Raw genomic sequence first — 15,974 nt, forward strand, 5'->3', positions numbered from 1 at the left:
GGTTTTAACAAATTCTCTAAAAGGTGTTTAATTGGGGGGGAGGTAGCTGAAAGTAAGATCTGCCGTGGTAAATGTGCCTGTGCTGTCGCCGAAATGTGAGGTCAGGCTGTCTGATGGGGGCCGGGGTCTCTGAGCTCCTCTGTGGGTCACTTCTGCTGCCCCCCAGGGCTGGGGGGGGTGGGTCTGAACTGTGGCACAGGTGGCTGGATGGGCAGGGGGAGCAGCCCAGCCTTGGGGGCTCGCCTGTCCCTGCATGGGTGAAGGCAGCTGGGTACCTGTGAGGCATCAGTCCTGAGCTCCTACTTGGCCTGTGCTGCCTCCTTGTCTCCTCCTGATAGGGACTGGCCTCTTTGATCACCTCCTGGGAAGGAAAGATGCTTCTCATGGTGCCTTGCCTAGACCCACTTGCAGTTAATGCAAGAATAAATGTGCTTTCTTACGGTGCTGTTTACAGCCCCTTCTTTTTAGTGCTTTAGAGAGAGCACTGATTATCTCAACCCTCCTGTTTCCTGAGCTCTCCTGGAGCTTTGCTGGTCCCCTCGGAGGGGCAGCTGCTGGAGGAGCAGAGGCTGTGGCACAGCAAAGGTGTAGGCAGGATTTAGAGATGGCAGCAGGATGTGAGGTGCAGGGGGGGATGGCAGAACGCAGAGGGAGGCTCAGGCAGCAGCCGCTTCCCTCTGTACCTGCAGGGACCTTCTGGCTTCCGCAGGGCTGCAGAGGAGCAGCCGTCCCCCTTCCCCTCCCCTGGATTCCTTTCTGTTGTTCCTGATTTGATCTGAGAACTAGATTTACAGTGGAGAGCCTGGTTAAAGATGTGAAAGGCTGAAAAATGTCTGCAGTGTACAAGTTCCCTTTCCAAGTCATTCTTCCCAGGAGTAGCTGGCACTGTGCAAGAGGATGAACTGAAGAGCTGATTCCTGGAGCTCAGGCACATGGGGTTTTTTTTAAAAATCTTAAATAACAAAAGACTTGAAATAAATTTGATTCAACTTGAAATGCTTCTTAGTTCAAAGAAAAACCTGAAAAACTTAACTTTGGATTGGCCTGACTACATTCTTCTAATTGTTCTTGATTAATGTTTAATTTTGATTTATGTGCTCCATGGCAGCTCTTCCCAAGATTTCCTCATGAGCACTTACATTCCTGGCTATAACTGCTTTCCTAACCTCCCTGCTGACTACTCATTAAAACCTCAGCTACTCAACCATTTATTAACACTTGAACTATGTGTGAGTGGGAGTTATGAAAGTGTGAGCCCATTTATGTTTGTACTCATAAACAGCGTGCCTTCTGCTTGCATGTGAAGATAATCATCTTTTCTGCTTCTCAGTGAGTATTACTGACTCAGTCCTGCCTGAAATGGTTGTATTTAGAGAAATGCCACAGAAAAACCTGCCTGATTTCAACTAAGGACCTTGTCTGCTCTTGCTGTCCTTGAAGCAAGCAGGTAAATCCAAACAGTCCCTCCACGGCCTGTGGACCCCATACCACATGCAGAAATGCTTCACATACCTCCTCTCCGTTCGAAGTGGAACATGGGAGTCCACAGTCCTTTTTGGAAGGAAAAATGTTCAGTTCCACAGCAACACTTGCGAGGCCCGTGGAGGGACCTGGTGCTCCTGTGATACACTCAATGTGACAGCTCCTAACAGTGACAGGACTGTACCAGAGACAGACACAGGCTTTGAGAAAAGCTGCTACCCTGGAGATCAGTACCCCTTTTCCCTCTTCTAAATCCTTGGCCAGAGACCTAGTGCCACCCCATCACAGCAATCAAAAATAGAGGGGATGGTTCTGCTCAAATGCTTATGGCCTTGGTCTTATGGTCCATGTATGCTAGAAGCAGGCAGTGTCAACCCAGTGGTGGGGCTAATGGGTGACTGGTTTTCTGTGCCTCCTTCCATCCAGGATCTGAGCTAGGCAGGCCGCCTTGGGTCCCCACTGCTCTGTTAAAACACTTATTCCCACGAGCCAGCACTCTTGCTTGCAGTTAGTGTTCGAGGGGTCAAGGCATGAGCACGGTGCTCACGGCCCTTCCTGCAGAGGCAGCCTGACACTTGTGTCTGTGCCCAGAGGCTCAGAAGTTGCCATGTGTCTGTCACCTCTGCTCCCATCTTGCAGCTCTCGGATCATTCCTTTTGCTGCTCTGTTTTGACTTGACCACTCTGAACCTGGGTGAGGGTGCTCATCCCTCTCCAAAAGGGAGAAACAGTGCGATAGAGCATGGAAAATTGATGACATGCTTGTTTGGTGCAGTCAGATGGCAATAAAGGCCTGAGCTCATTCATATCCTGCTGGGGACTTGTTTTCCTTCTGTGGTTATTTGTCAAATGCTAATGAGCGGAAGCAATTTGCTCCTCTAGCTTTGAGAGCAGGAGGCAGGGAGGGGGCTGGGGAGGGAGAAGGCCACCTGCATGGGGGCCTGCTGGGTATAACTATCTGCCTTTTTTGTTTAAGCTGTTGTTTTAACGGCTGGGATTGCCTTGTTCCCAGAAAGCAGTTTTCTGGTGTTACCCTGCTTCCTCTGAGTTTTTCACTGATGCTTGTGAGCCTGCAATGCAGCTGCCTCGGGGGTAGCATGAGGCAGAGCTCAGTGCCTCCCCGCAGGAGACTGGGGCAGGTGTTTCTGCCGTGCCACAGCACAGAAGTCAAACAGGCAGTGAGCAGTCCCCTGAGCCAAAGCACAGTGAGAAAATTGCTGTAGAAAGTACCAACGGGTCTCTGAAACATGGAGATGGTGCGTTACTACTTCTGGATTACCACAGGTGAATTGTATTCGTGAACTTGTTTCCTGTTTCAGTGTGGTCATGCCCGTGGTGTATCACATGCTCGTTCTAGCAGAGTGCACCTGTCTTACTAAAACTTTGTCTGGCTGTACTTTGCTTGGGCAGTGTGGCTGGAAAGACACAACCAAGCCCGTGGATCTGTCCGAGGACTGCAGCACAGAGCAATGCAAGTGGTTGCTCTTAGTCTGCTTTGCAGTGGGTGATCACTGGCCATAGAGCTGACTTGAGTTCTGACACCAACTATAGGAGTTTTGCCTAAATACTTGACTCTTTCCCTAAAGAAAAGGGTATTGGTTCTTTATCTAGTGCTTATCTTCCATGATAAGATCCCTCTGCAAGTGTTTATCCTAGATAGGAGCCTGGCAGACCCTGATAAATCAGAATGTAAAGAACCACACTTTTTTCCTAAAATGCTGCAATGAGGGGCAGAGAAAATTTAACTGAATGTGGTTCGTTGTTTAAACTCAAGCTGACCTTAATATTTCAGGAACATCCAGTGATGTAGACAGGCACAAGTACTGTGACCCCTGCATCCTGCACAGAGGAGAGCTTTGCCGTAGGCTTCAGTGGCTGGGTTAGTGCGGGAACAGAAAACTGAGTTTTGGTGCCACATGCAGCTGCCCTTGGCGCTGCCTCTGCTCCTGGTTTGTAGTAGTATCTTCTCACAAGCCAAATGTCCCTGGTGAGCAGCTTCCCTCTCGGGGTGGCTCTGGAATAGGTGGGGTGCTGGGGTCCATGAGTAGGGTGACGCCGCTGTGTGATGGGGTAAAGCAAAGTCACTGTGTTGTCCTGAGGCCGTTTGTGCTTAGCTGTTGCATGTGGGTTTAGTTTGGAAGCTGTGAAAACACCCTGCTGATCCTTTGTAGAGCCAGTGAAAACACTCCTGGGTCCAGACCCATTGATCCTGAACGGCTTTTAATTAGGGTCTAAGGTACATAGTTAAACACAGTACATGCAGTTTCCTGCCTGGTATCCCAGAGCTCCTGTGGTCTGATAACTCAGCTATGGGTCATTGTGTCTAAACAAATGGTGTCAAGATGTTTGTTTGTCCTGGGGATGAGTGAGCACACAGCTTGTCCCTGCCACCAAGGTGGAGCCGGGGTTGACAACTAACCAGAGAGGAGTCAGTACTCCAGCGGGATCCTCTGGGGTTTGGGTCTAGCAGATGGTTTCGTGGAGCCAGTGACTGAAAACTGCCGTAATTTATGCATAAATCGAAGGAGAACGGCTCTGTTTTGTGCTTGATTCTACCTGGCCTCCCTGCATTACCTTATGAAGGGCTTTTGCTGAAATAACAACTTAGCACACAACACCATGGGCCGAGAGACTGACTCCTGCCAGTACAGAGCATGTGCCAAGCAGCAAGCTGCAGAAAGATTAAATGAGGTATTTACAGGAGGGATTGATGGTGAGCCTGTGGCTTGAGTCCATTCCTTGGCACCACTACAAGTAGCACAGCCCTCAGCGGGGTGCAGCAAAGGTGACGCAGAGGGCTTTGAGCTGCATCCCTGCGAGAGCACTGGCTGTGATGCATCTGACTGGAAATAAGTTTATCATGTCTCGCACTGGATTGGGTCCTTCTGATGGTGCTGAGCAGGTACCCTCTCTGGAAGGACTGAAACCTGCTGATCAGGTTTGATGCTGCCCTTCTCACCTCTGCCGCCCTTCCTGCTCCAGGTGGTGAAATAGCTGACAAGTCTTATTTCCAACCACAAAACGACGGTGTTTTTGTTACATAAACATCTGCATTTATGCTTTGCCTTTGCCATTTAAACATAAATGTAATAGCTGAGCTTAAAGTTTAGCAGCATTTATTTTTTACAATGCCTAGAGAGTCCCTGGAAGATCACAGCCACTGTCTGCACTGCTCAGGAGTGTGCAGTCTTTGTCCTGAAAAGCCCAGGAAAAAGAAAAGACAGCGGGAGGAAGGGATGGAAGCAAATTGAGGAGAGGAGGACTGTTGTGTCCACAGTTGCAATCAGGTCAGGTGTAGAGCTCCAAAATCTTCTTCTTTGGCTCCTGGTGTACAGAGCTCGGTTGGGCTATGACACCTTCCCAGTGGGGCACTGACTTTTTGTACTGTACTTGGTGGTGTGCTGGGTTATCTGGTCTACCGAGGGGGAGGAGACAAGTTGTCTGGAGGTAAGATTGGGGGGCTCACCCAGCTGCTGGCCAACCATCAGTGAAGAGTTCCTCTTAAATGCTTCATATGAGTCGGGTTTCAGTCCTTTAATCATTCTGCCTTAATTTAGCCTTGAGAGGAAACTATTAGTGTAACATCAGTAGCATCTCCCTGCTGAGCATAGGCTCTCCTCTGCTTTGGTCATGAGGCAGTTTCGTATGGTAGATACTGTCAGACATTGATTGGTCTGTCCAAAACTACCTGGCTTCTCCTCTGTCTACTATACAAGATATATTTTTAAGGTATTCTCACTCTAGACAAAATCTCTATCAGACATGGCACTTCAAAAGTTTATTCTGGTTTATATTCTGGTTATCCCTGGACTTCCGCAAGTCCTTCTTGGAGAGGAGGATGGGGACAGGGAAGCAGGCAGTTGCCATTCAAGCCAGTACTGAGCTAGGCTGTACTGGTGCTGCCTCAGTGCAATTTATTGGTCACCTGCACTTCAGCTTCCATGGGCCCTGAGCTGCCCCAAAACTGTTCACAGCCACCGGATAGGGGGTTCTGCCTGGGGCCATGTCAGGCGCATGTTACAGCTCACCCGTACGGAGCCACCAGTGCTGCAGTGGCTCTCTGAACATCCCTGGAGCAGATGTTGGAGATGGTTCATCCTCATCTCCCAGTGCAGCTACCCCCAGCCTGGGACACAGCAGCTTTTGTGCTCCTTAGTGCTGGCACAGGAGTGCCTGAAACAGGGAGACAACCTTCTCTAGCACTGCTAGAGGGGATTTAGGCAGGCAGAGTATAAATATCCAACTCAGACGTTGGCTGAGACACCAAAGCAACTTCTCTGTGCTTGCAGTAAGTGCCACGGGTTCTAATGGTTGTGAGTCACAGGGTTTCTCAATCTCACTTTGAAAGCCCGGGCGAAGGGGGCTAGCAGCAGATCCGAACGTGACAAAATGAATGTGTTGGGCATCTGGTGTTCACCTCCAGCGCTGCAGCCATAGCACTGGCTTTCAAGAACAGAATATTACTGTAAGTAGAGTGGGTAAAAGCTGCTGCCAGGGGGGGAAGAGGTTGGCAGAGCGTTGGGTGCACTCATTGCTTCTCAGACATACAAAGATGAGTTTTGTTTATATGGAACAGACCAAAACAGTTCCTGTAGTTTAAAAAAATGAAATAAATACCACCCATGTGGTTCAGTACCAGTGGCGAACATGACCCCAGCACCTTGGTGGTATTGAGATTACTTATTTCAATAGGTGATTTGATATTAGAAGTGTTGGAGACAGCTCAGGAGAGAGCAGTGGAAGCGATGAAGGGCCTGACTGGACTGATTAATGAGCACAGCTCTTAGGGATGGAGCACACACATTAGTTGTTGACCGAGAGTGACAGGGGAAAATTTGAGAACAAGGTAGAAGTATCTAAAGAGCACGATCATCTTTCAGAGAGGAAAAGCTGTTTTGGATGTGCCAATAAGATGATATGGGGATAAAGGAGAAGATATTAATCAGTGGAAAGTAAGTCTGGTTATCAAGAAACATTTCCTAACAAGACAATTCATCAGGATGTGGAACAGGGGAAATAGTAGAAGTCCCATTGCTAGTGACTTAACACTGGATCAGAAAATGTACTGCAGGGAACAATCCTCTACAGGCAGGAAGAAGCTGGGATGAGCTAATAGGACTTTCCCATATCTAATTTCTGCAATTCTGAGTTCCATTAGGGAAAATAATACTTTCAATTTCTTTCTCTGGCCAATGTAATTTCCAGTTCAGCCAATGTTCTGTGGAAAACTGAAAAACACTGAATGCAGAAGCATTTTGCTTCCACTGTTGACATTTTTGGTGGTCTTTTGTTGAGCATCAGTGTCTGAAATGAGAATGAAATCCTCTACTTGCTTGCAGACTAGGGTTACGTGCACAGCAGTAAATACTCTCCAGCACATTTTTAGAATGCGGCTCAGCGATCAGCTACGGGATGACTAAGGTGAATAAATAGCTCATTCTCCATGGTCTGGTAAGTTCTTAGCTTTTGTCCTTTCTGTGCTGTCAATGGGAGGTTGCATTAATCAATGCCTACCCATGCTCAGTCTTACATGGGCAAAATGCACCTCCCTTAAATTTTCCACCAAGCAAAACTAACTTTGAACTAACCTTGCAGCTCAAGATCCTGTTGCAAGCACCCATCCTCTTTTCCCTCTTGGACACAAGACACTAAATCGAGCAGCAGAGGGTTAACGCCGTCTTACAGAAAACCTTCTGGTCACTTAGCTTCTGCTTCACCCTCCTGCCGCCTCCCCTTGTCAGCTGGACACGTGCGATGCCAATAACCCATCAAAACAAATTCTCCAAGGAGAACATTGTGGTCCAGGGAATGGGGCTTTGTGCTGCAGAGCCCTCTAGGCTGCTGGATTGCGTCCAGCCATGGTGGGACAGGCTGCATGTTCCCACCTGGCAGTTGTTTGGGCATTGCGAGCAGAATTGTTGCTCTTGCTGCCACTTTGGCAGCAACAATTAGTTGCAAATAGGCTTTTCTTCAGCACTCTCAGCAGAGACTGAGTGGAAATCCTTCCAGGTCCCAGGGAAGCCAGGGCACTGGCAGCTGTGCAGGGCATGTCCTGCCCCGCGTGGGCCCAGCTGAGTTCCCAGAAGTGCCCGGTGCTGTTTAACCCTGCCCTTGCCACATGATTTTTGAGAGATGCAGGCAACACCGAATGCCCCTGAAAATTTTGCCTGTGCCTCTGGCGCCTATTGCCACATTTTGCTGTGGCTGTAGGGCTTTTCTCTAGACTATTGTCTGTTCCTGCATCAAAATCATGTGTCTTGGGGCAGTATTTGCTGTCTCCTTTCCCAGCACTGGAGTCTGAGCTGAGTACCCGGCTGCACAGTTTGACTCTGGCAGGACCCTCGCCGATACCCCTCTGTCCTTTATTGCTTGACATGACCATGGCGACAGGACCTTGAACATCTGATGAAGGATTCTTCCACTGGTTTGTAGAAATGTGCAGAGTCTCACACTCCTCCCTAGGGCTGTATTAACTGAATAAAGTAAGGCTCTAGTTATCATATAATATTTATGCTCCTACCTCTGCTGCCTTAGCTCTGCACACGAAAGATTATAATCTCAGATAAGAAATGAGGGGCAAACCATATGTGTATGTCTTCACAAGTAATCTTCAGGATCTACACAAACATCTGACGGGAAAAGGGTCATGACTTTCACTCAAAAACAAAATTTAAAAAAAAAAAAAAGCAAAATCTTGCTAACTTACCACCTGCCCTGCAGGTCTCAACAACTTTTTAGATTCCAGTGTGATCTGCTCCAGAGCCACACACCAGGAGTTTTCTAATGAGGTGGAGAAGAGGCAGGTAGGAGCAGGATAGCAGATGGGCAAGGAAAAAACTGAATAATCTTCTTCACTAGTCCAACCTATCATAACTTTGTTACTTAATAGGCTTCTGCCAATGGATGATTTAGAAGCTTGTCAGAAGCACAGACAAGTTGTTTTCTTTCAAAGACTTTAAGGGTATAACATACTCAGTTGGCTTCAGTCTCATGTTCTTTTTGGCCAAAATGAAAGAGAACCTGGGCAAAATACAGTTCTGTTAGGCATCTTAGATGCAGAAGGAGTTTCTCCAGGATTTCAGTTTGGGATTTGAGTCAATCACTGATAGATGATGGGTCTGGTATCTCTTCCAGCTTTGTCTCTGTCATCTGCTTTTTTGTCCAGTTAATTGTTGATGGGCAGCAACAACACTTAAGTGTTTGGGGAGAGTGACCTTTTTTTGTCAAATACTCATAAAATAAGGTTTGAGACTGTGTTCACTAATACTATCCAGGTGATTGAGTTAGTGAATAACATAACCCCAGAAACAGCAGCTTGGTTTCTGCTTTGCAGTTTTGCAGCTCATCCCAGCACTGCCAGACCTGAGACCCTTCCAGCAGCCTCGGGCACAATTCAGCGTGTCCCGGGCTCAGTGTTCTACTTCGGGCTTTTAACTCTTGTAACAGAGAATTTTCTCAGTATGTGTCCAGGAAGGCTTTAAAATTGCTCGTCTGCTTTGTAACTTTGCTGTGCTTCAGTGCTCTCAGCTGGAAAACCTGGCAGGTAGTGAGTGATTCTCCTAAGAGCCGGGACTGTTCCCTGCCCCTTCAAAGGCTTTACCCCAGGTTTTGTCCAGGGTGAGGAGAACTTTGGTCCCTGAAAATGGGCTGATGGTGAATGTGCTTTGCACCCATGTGCCACCTTTCAATTCTTCTACGTTTCTAGGCAGCTGAGGGATGACACTGATGACCCCTCTCCTGCAGATGAGGAAGGTGAGGGAGGCAGAAGAGCTCATGCCACGGAATGCAGTGGGTTGGAGTTCCCAAGTAACACACTTGCTTCCACATTATGCTGCCTGTCACAGTAAGCACATTCATCTCTAGATGATCTAGGATGGGCCTTGAAAAAACAGCCACTTTGTCATTTTTGTGTGTGCTTTATCATGGCCAATGAGACTCAGAACTGAAGTTTCTTGTGCCGTTTTAAAATCCTGTGGGATTTTCAGAAAATGCAGCATTATCTGAAGCCTCTTACCCCATTTATTGAGCCAGACCCCTAAACCTGTTTGAGTTATTAACTTGCTGCAACAACTGTGTGTTGTCTCATCGCCTCAGGGGAACCCAGGAGATAAAGTGATTGCTCTCTGATGTACTTCAGGATTATTCAGAATAAAAGGAGCTATATATATGTCCCAAGATAGAAGTGACAGGTCTTGCCTAAAGCTTCAACTTCTTTAGCATTCAAACTGTGTGGCTTTCGTGCATCTGTCCCTGCTAAAGTAATTCTGTCATTAGCTGAGATAGGTTTATAAATCCTCCTGCCATCCCTTCAGGTCCAGATTAGCTACGCAGTTGCTGATAGCCTCACTCCTGTGACAGTGGTTTTTTGCACGCTCAGGAGTAGTGTCCAAGTACTGGGTTGCTGCAAAGGATCCCTGTGTTCTGATGCACCAACAGAAGGTCCTGGGTGAATCAGCTGCTCGGCTCATGCAGGGTCTGGCTAGTGGCATGAAGAAGTGTTTAGTAGCTGTGGCTGCCTTTAACACCTATTGCCTGCAAAGATACTGCATTAGTATTGCACTGCGTGACCGCAGTCAGATGTTTCCAGTCCCTAAGCCAGCTCAGATGTCTCTGCACAGTGACCATAGCGCAGAGGCAGGCATTGATCTGCAGAACTGCAGAAAATCAGGCACCCCGCTCCTGTTGGAAGCCGAAGGCTGTTACAGAGGCTGGCTTGAGAGGCTTCAGTCCTCTGTGATTTTAAGAAACTAGGAATTTGGCTAAACTGCCCTGGTACTAACTGGGAGATGATGGCAATTAGCAACCCTGTTCCTTTCAACAGTCAGAAGCAGCTTGAGGTCATGCTTCACAGAATCACAGAATCATCCAAGTTGGAAGGGACCTTGAAGATCATCTAGTCCAACTGTTAATCCAGCACTGACAGATCCCAACTACACCAGATCCCTCAGCGCTGGGTCAACCCAACTCTTGAACACCTCCAGGGATGGGGACTCCCCCCCTGCCCTGGGCAGCCCATTCCAACGCCTGACTACCCGTTCTGTAAAGAAATGCTTCCTAATATCTAGTCTAAACCTTTCCTGGCGCAACTTGAGGCCATTACCTCTTGTCCTATCACTTATTACTTGATTAAAGAGACTCACCCCCCTCTCTGCACCCTCCCCTCAGGGAGTTGTAGAGGGCCATGAGGTCTCCCCTCAGCCTCCTCTTCTCCACACTAAACCCCCCCAGTTCCCTCAGCCGCTCCCCATCAGACCTGTGCTCCAGACCCTGCACCAGCTTCGTTGCCCTTCTCTGGACACGCTCGAGTCATTCACCAGCTCGAGCTTCACCAGGGTCTTCTAAACATGCTCTGTTAGGTGATGAATTTAAGGTCCCCACGCTTGTTCTTTGGCACTTGCTACTCGATAAAGTAGCCACGGGGAAGTGGGAGATGGTTCGTGTTTTGCCGAGGGCACATTTAACACCCCAGGAAGTTTCTTCCCAACTCTGTAGAAAAGGGCCAGAGCAGTGGTAAGCCACGCTGTGTCTGACTGGAGCCAAGGGCACTGCCCTGACAGACCTGTCAGCTCCTTGCTTTAAGTTTATAAACTAGGCAAATGAAGTAGAAAGACAGCTCAGAGCCTAACAGTCATCTACGATTCAACAGCAAAGTTTATCGAGCATCAGTTGTTCTGTTTGGAGTTTTAAAAGTCAAAAGATGAATCATGAGTTAGAAATCTAGTCTGCAACAAGGAGGGGAATTCTGCAAGATCCAGCTGAGCTTCCAAAAGTGCAGGTGTAAAATATTGTCCTGATGGTTAGTGACAGTCTTGATAGGTCTTCATCAGAGTGGGAGCGCAAACTTTGCCTCATCGTTGTTGTCCAGGATTTCTTTGAACACTATTTCAAAGCAGAGCGTGACTATTCCTTTATTGGTGTATGTTAGGAGGATTAAACGTAACTTCAGACCGTGCAGAATTACAGGGTGGTCATAGGAAATTCTGAAGAGGAAAATAATACAGCTGGAGGCAGGGGAAGCTAAAGATTTGGACTGCACCAGCTCTGCTCTTCTCACAGAAGCTTATTAGCTCTAAAAGGTATGTGTTCGCATGTGACCAGCGTGCGTTTGGGCAAAGTATGTGACTCGCAAGTGGCAGTGGAAGTTTGCATTCGCAATCAGTCATTTCCTATGTGAAAACGTCTGTTCTGAGTGTTGAAACGCTCCACTAACAGGCAGCTTGCTATCTCTATTTTCCAAGTATAAAACAGAGGCATTGAGAAATAATGGGCTAGAACTGCACAGGACTTTTTGTTTATTTTAAATAATAACGGCAAAGGCTTTTTGTTGCAATTATTTGAATAGGATTTAGGGAAATAGAGTTATCAAAGACCTTAGTTCATGCTTTATCCTTACTACATCACTTACAGTGCCTATAACTTTGTTTGCTGGCTCTGTATGGAGTTTGTAGAAAGCTGCCCATGCTCTCCATGGCCCCTGGTATCTGTCTTATGTTCTGGGCTGTCTCCAGCCTGGCCCCAGCCTCTGCTGTGCCCATTCAGTTCCAAACCCAGCAGGGCCCTTCCTGGCACCTCTGGGGATATTACAAGACTAAGTAAACACATTCAGTGATCAAAACTTTTAAACGTTTAAAAATGCATATTTGTGCACCAGTGAGGCAAGGACTAAACAAGTGTTACACTTTAATTCCTAACCTAGTCTGGTTGATATATCCCATCTAAGGCTACTGTATGAGTGAGCAGAGATTCCTGGGAAAGCAAGTACTAAACAAAGTGTGTGGGGCTTTAAATTACTTGCTAACAGCTATCTGTACTTTTCTGTATTTCCAAGCCTCCAGATTAATTTTCTGCATTGCCCCTTGATAATGCCTGCCCTACTAACAGCTGCTTCATGCATTTTCCTCTTCTCAGTCATATTACTCAACTCAGACCCACAGCATTGTTAGAGGTGAAAAAAAATCATCTCAGTGGCATCCTTTGCCATTGGCATCTCTGCTTTTGTGCTGCTGGTCCCACCTGCTCGGGGTTTGTGTCAGTCAAAGCTTGGTCTAACTGACACATCTGTTGTCCTTCCTGACCACGTTGGCCCTCTCAGACTTTTGCTGCTCAAGCCATTTCACGGAGCTGGTTGAGTGGGCTTAGATCATGTACAGAGCCTGGTGCTTCAGAGGTTTTCTGCTCTTTGTGGACCTGTTGCCTTACAGGGCAGTACAGAGACTGTGACATAATCCTCTCTATCTAAAAGTTCTCAGGAAACCCTCTTTCTGATTAAGGTCTTAATGGGAATTAACTTTTAAAGTCATTAAACACCCACATGCATATATGTGTGGATTCTAAATACTGCTGTGGCATCATCCATGTTTCTTTAGGAAATCCTATTCCCAGCAGCATCAGCAAGCTTTTCAGGGACTTGGGCCCCTTCTCTTCTCAAGAGGAAAAAGGATGATGAAATGTTGAAAATACAAAAATCATAAATATATCAGAAAGCATAACCTTGTAGATCAGTTTGTTCATCCCCCTGCCAGCAAAGGAGCCTTCTGCCTGATCCCTTCTCCAGTCTCCTCTCCAGTTCTGCCCATGTGATGGGTTTCCCTTGCGTCCCTGCGGCATTTATTCCACAGTCTAATAGATCTGCCCATTAGGAAATGTTTTCTGAGGTTTAATCTCAACTTTCCTTTGTTCTAGTTTATTCCGTAACACCATGGACTGTGCTTGAATTGTTGAGACTTGGAATTGTCCCTGTTTTCACAGAAAAGTGCAGACGAGATGACAAAGAAATTAAAGGAAGTAAATACGAGTTTGCCAGAGGCCTCTGTTTTTGAGTATATTTGCTGTTATATTTGTCAGAAGGAAATCTCTGAAGTCCTTATCAAGTATTTGGAGCATTATTCAGCAGGTACCAGGTATCCTAAGTCTTCCCGCATTGCCACTGAAGCTTGCAGGCAGTTTAAAGAGAAACTTCCAGAGGTGACAAGTTTTGATGTCATGTCCAGAGGTAAAGGGAGGAGAATGGCTGGCCTTGAATACTGGACTACAACCCATCATTTCAGCATCTTCTGACCTATCTAAACCCCCCCCCAACTTCAAAAAGAATATGATGCCCCCTAACTTACACCAGTTTTTGTCCCGTACCAATGGAGTAATCAGTAGAAAAGCTAAAGCCATCGCACAATGAATTAATCTGGGCCTATCTGAACCAACGTTTCACAGGATCTCCTCTCCTGCCACTAAACCCCTGATGCTGCTGGGGTGTGCAGAAAGGTACGAGACAAGGAACAAAGCAGCCATGTTGTGTAACAGCTACCGAAGATACCGACAGCAAAAAAAGTGTATCTTACCTGGTTTGCAGATAGGCAGGATGTCTTGTTGAGGCTTCGCTACAGCAATTTTGAAGAAAGAATGGAAAGAAGAGGGAAAATGTGCTTCGGTGAGTGAGAAATGTGTCAGTTTTGGAAGATGAGAGGGGAACGGGTCACACCATCCAGTGAGCTGTCTGGCATTCACTAACCTCCGTTTGCTGGTTTCTTTGAAATGTGACCTATTTCCTTGTTGCACAGGAAAGGAAAGAAGAGAAAATAAAAGCTGTGTAGCTCTGAAAAGAGCTCTGACACCTCAGTGCCAGGGCATGGGTCTTCTATGGAAGAAAACAGATCAGAGGGCCGTCGCTATTTAAACAAATGTGTTGGGGGAAGGCACTGCTTGGAGAGCAAAGCTCTCCTCTTGCCCATTGAACACATGTTCATGGGGAACTGAGCCTTTTTGCATGAGTATCTCTGCCATGCCAGGATGTGTCCCTTGGAAGTCACAAGGGGGTAAAGCAGAGCTTAGTTTCTTTGGATCTTCCACATCCAGGCCAGAGGCTACTGAGAAAGGCCCTCTGTGTTGAACTGCTCTGGAGTCGTGGTTTGTGATGGTCAAGACCTAGCCTCAGTAACCCAAGAAGCCTCTCCTAGTTTTTTCTGCCCTGCTTTCCTGCTCTTTGTAGTGCCAAAACAGCCATAACACTAACAGCTGGGCTGGGAACCATCCAACACCAGTCCCACCATTGTGCTTAGTTTTGGCAGGATTTTCAGCTGCTCCTCAGGGGCATGTCTCCCTTTCCAGAAGGGAGAAGTTTCCACATTTCATCGCCAGCCATGGTAAACAGCTCACAGCCACCTGACAGCTCATTAGCTTGGAAGAGATGAGTAAAGGGTCAGTGTTCGGGGCTGGCTCTTGGTGACTGTGAAAAAAGGCTACAGCACTGTGACTTCTTTCTGCTGAATGCAAAGAGGTGCCCCAACAAGATCATGGGGAATCCTGAAGTGTCTTGCTGTTGCAGGCAGAAGACTCTGTACTGTAGAAGAAGTTGGGACAAGGGCCCTGATCGTGGCAGGTTGAGCTTGCTGATGTTGAAGACTGATTGAAGTAAAAATATGCGTTAATAAGGTTAGATATGCAAAATGCAAGCTTATCCTTGAGCATTACTCAACTGTATGGCATTTAATTGCCAAATCCTCCTTGAGGAGCCCTTTGTTTACATTTTGACATGGAGCTGTACATGATGTTTACTGAGAAATCCATATGAAAGGTTTTTCCAAGGACAAGGTGAGATCTTGAGATAGAAGGGATGAGTCACTGAGGCAGTTTACATCCCAAGCACCCAGCTTTGCAGTGCGAGCAGAGAGCTCTCAGTCCTGAGCCCTCAGCAAGGCTCACCTTTACATTCCTTCTTCGGCCAAAATCCCCACAAAGTTTGGGCAATGTACAGCGATCTTGAGAACTGCTTTTTGACAGCTGTGCTTTCAAAGCTAGCGGTGGCTCCTTCAAGCTGGAGTTACAAGTTTGGAAGACACCATCCCAATTTTATCCAACACTTGGGATTAGTTAAACTGAGTTTTACTGTTGGGCAATTAGTTAGCATGTCTCTGCGCTAGTGGAAAAACAAAAACGTTTGTTTATAGCTGGTTTCATTTGCAGGTTCTCAACCTGCAGTATTTGGGCTACAAACAAAGCAGAGTAGTTTGTTTATTACAGCAGTAGCGAAAAGACTGAATGAAGCGTTGTTGTGTTAGGTACTGTACAACCATAAAAAGGGTTAGTCTGTGGCCAAGTAGCTAGTCCCAGCATGGACTTGGGGCCAGGCTGTGATGTAGAGCCAGAGCTGGGAACTTTGCCCAGGCCCTGCAGTTTAGACGTAGCAAGAGAGAGAATTTTTTATTTTATGTACAAAATGGTTACACAAAATTACCCCATCAGGCCTCAGCATCATTCCCTATGTGTTTTAATGGCAACCAGGACAGAGTTTGCAGCCTTACAAGCCTTAAAATGAGCACTGGCCTCAATGTCATGCAAGCTGGTGCTGCAGCTGGGCACGCTTGGATGCATTTGGTCATCAGCCAGCACCACCGAGAAGCGACGGTGCCAAGTTTGCCTGGAAGGGTTGCTCTTTGTGCTTCCCCAGGGCTGGGTGCATCATCCTTGCAGGGTTTCTACCAGCCTGGTGCTGAGCCTGGA

The 15,974-nt window shown here is 47.1% G+C and overlaps 1 protein-coding gene across 1 annotated transcript in view; it reads right to left on the reverse strand.

Moving 5' to 3' along the window:
• Positions 1-13,985, reverse strand: part of ZAP70 (zeta chain of T cell receptor associated protein kinase 70) — a 28,826-nt gene extending 14,841 nt beyond the window's left edge. Inside the window, exon 1 of the mRNA XM_074851341.1 lies at positions 13,817-13,985. The gene's annotated coding sequence lies outside the window, so the exon portion shown is untranslated. The remainder of the gene's footprint in view (positions 1-13,816) is intronic.
• Between the last annotated feature and the right edge of the window lie 1,989 nt (positions 13,986-15,974).

Source organism: Strix uralensis, chromosome 27, assembly GCF_047716275.1.
Source record: "Strix uralensis isolate ZFMK-TIS-50842 chromosome 27, bStrUra1, whole genome shotgun sequence".
Lineage (NCBI taxonomy): Eukaryota > Metazoa > Chordata > Aves > Strigiformes > Strigidae > Strix > Strix uralensis.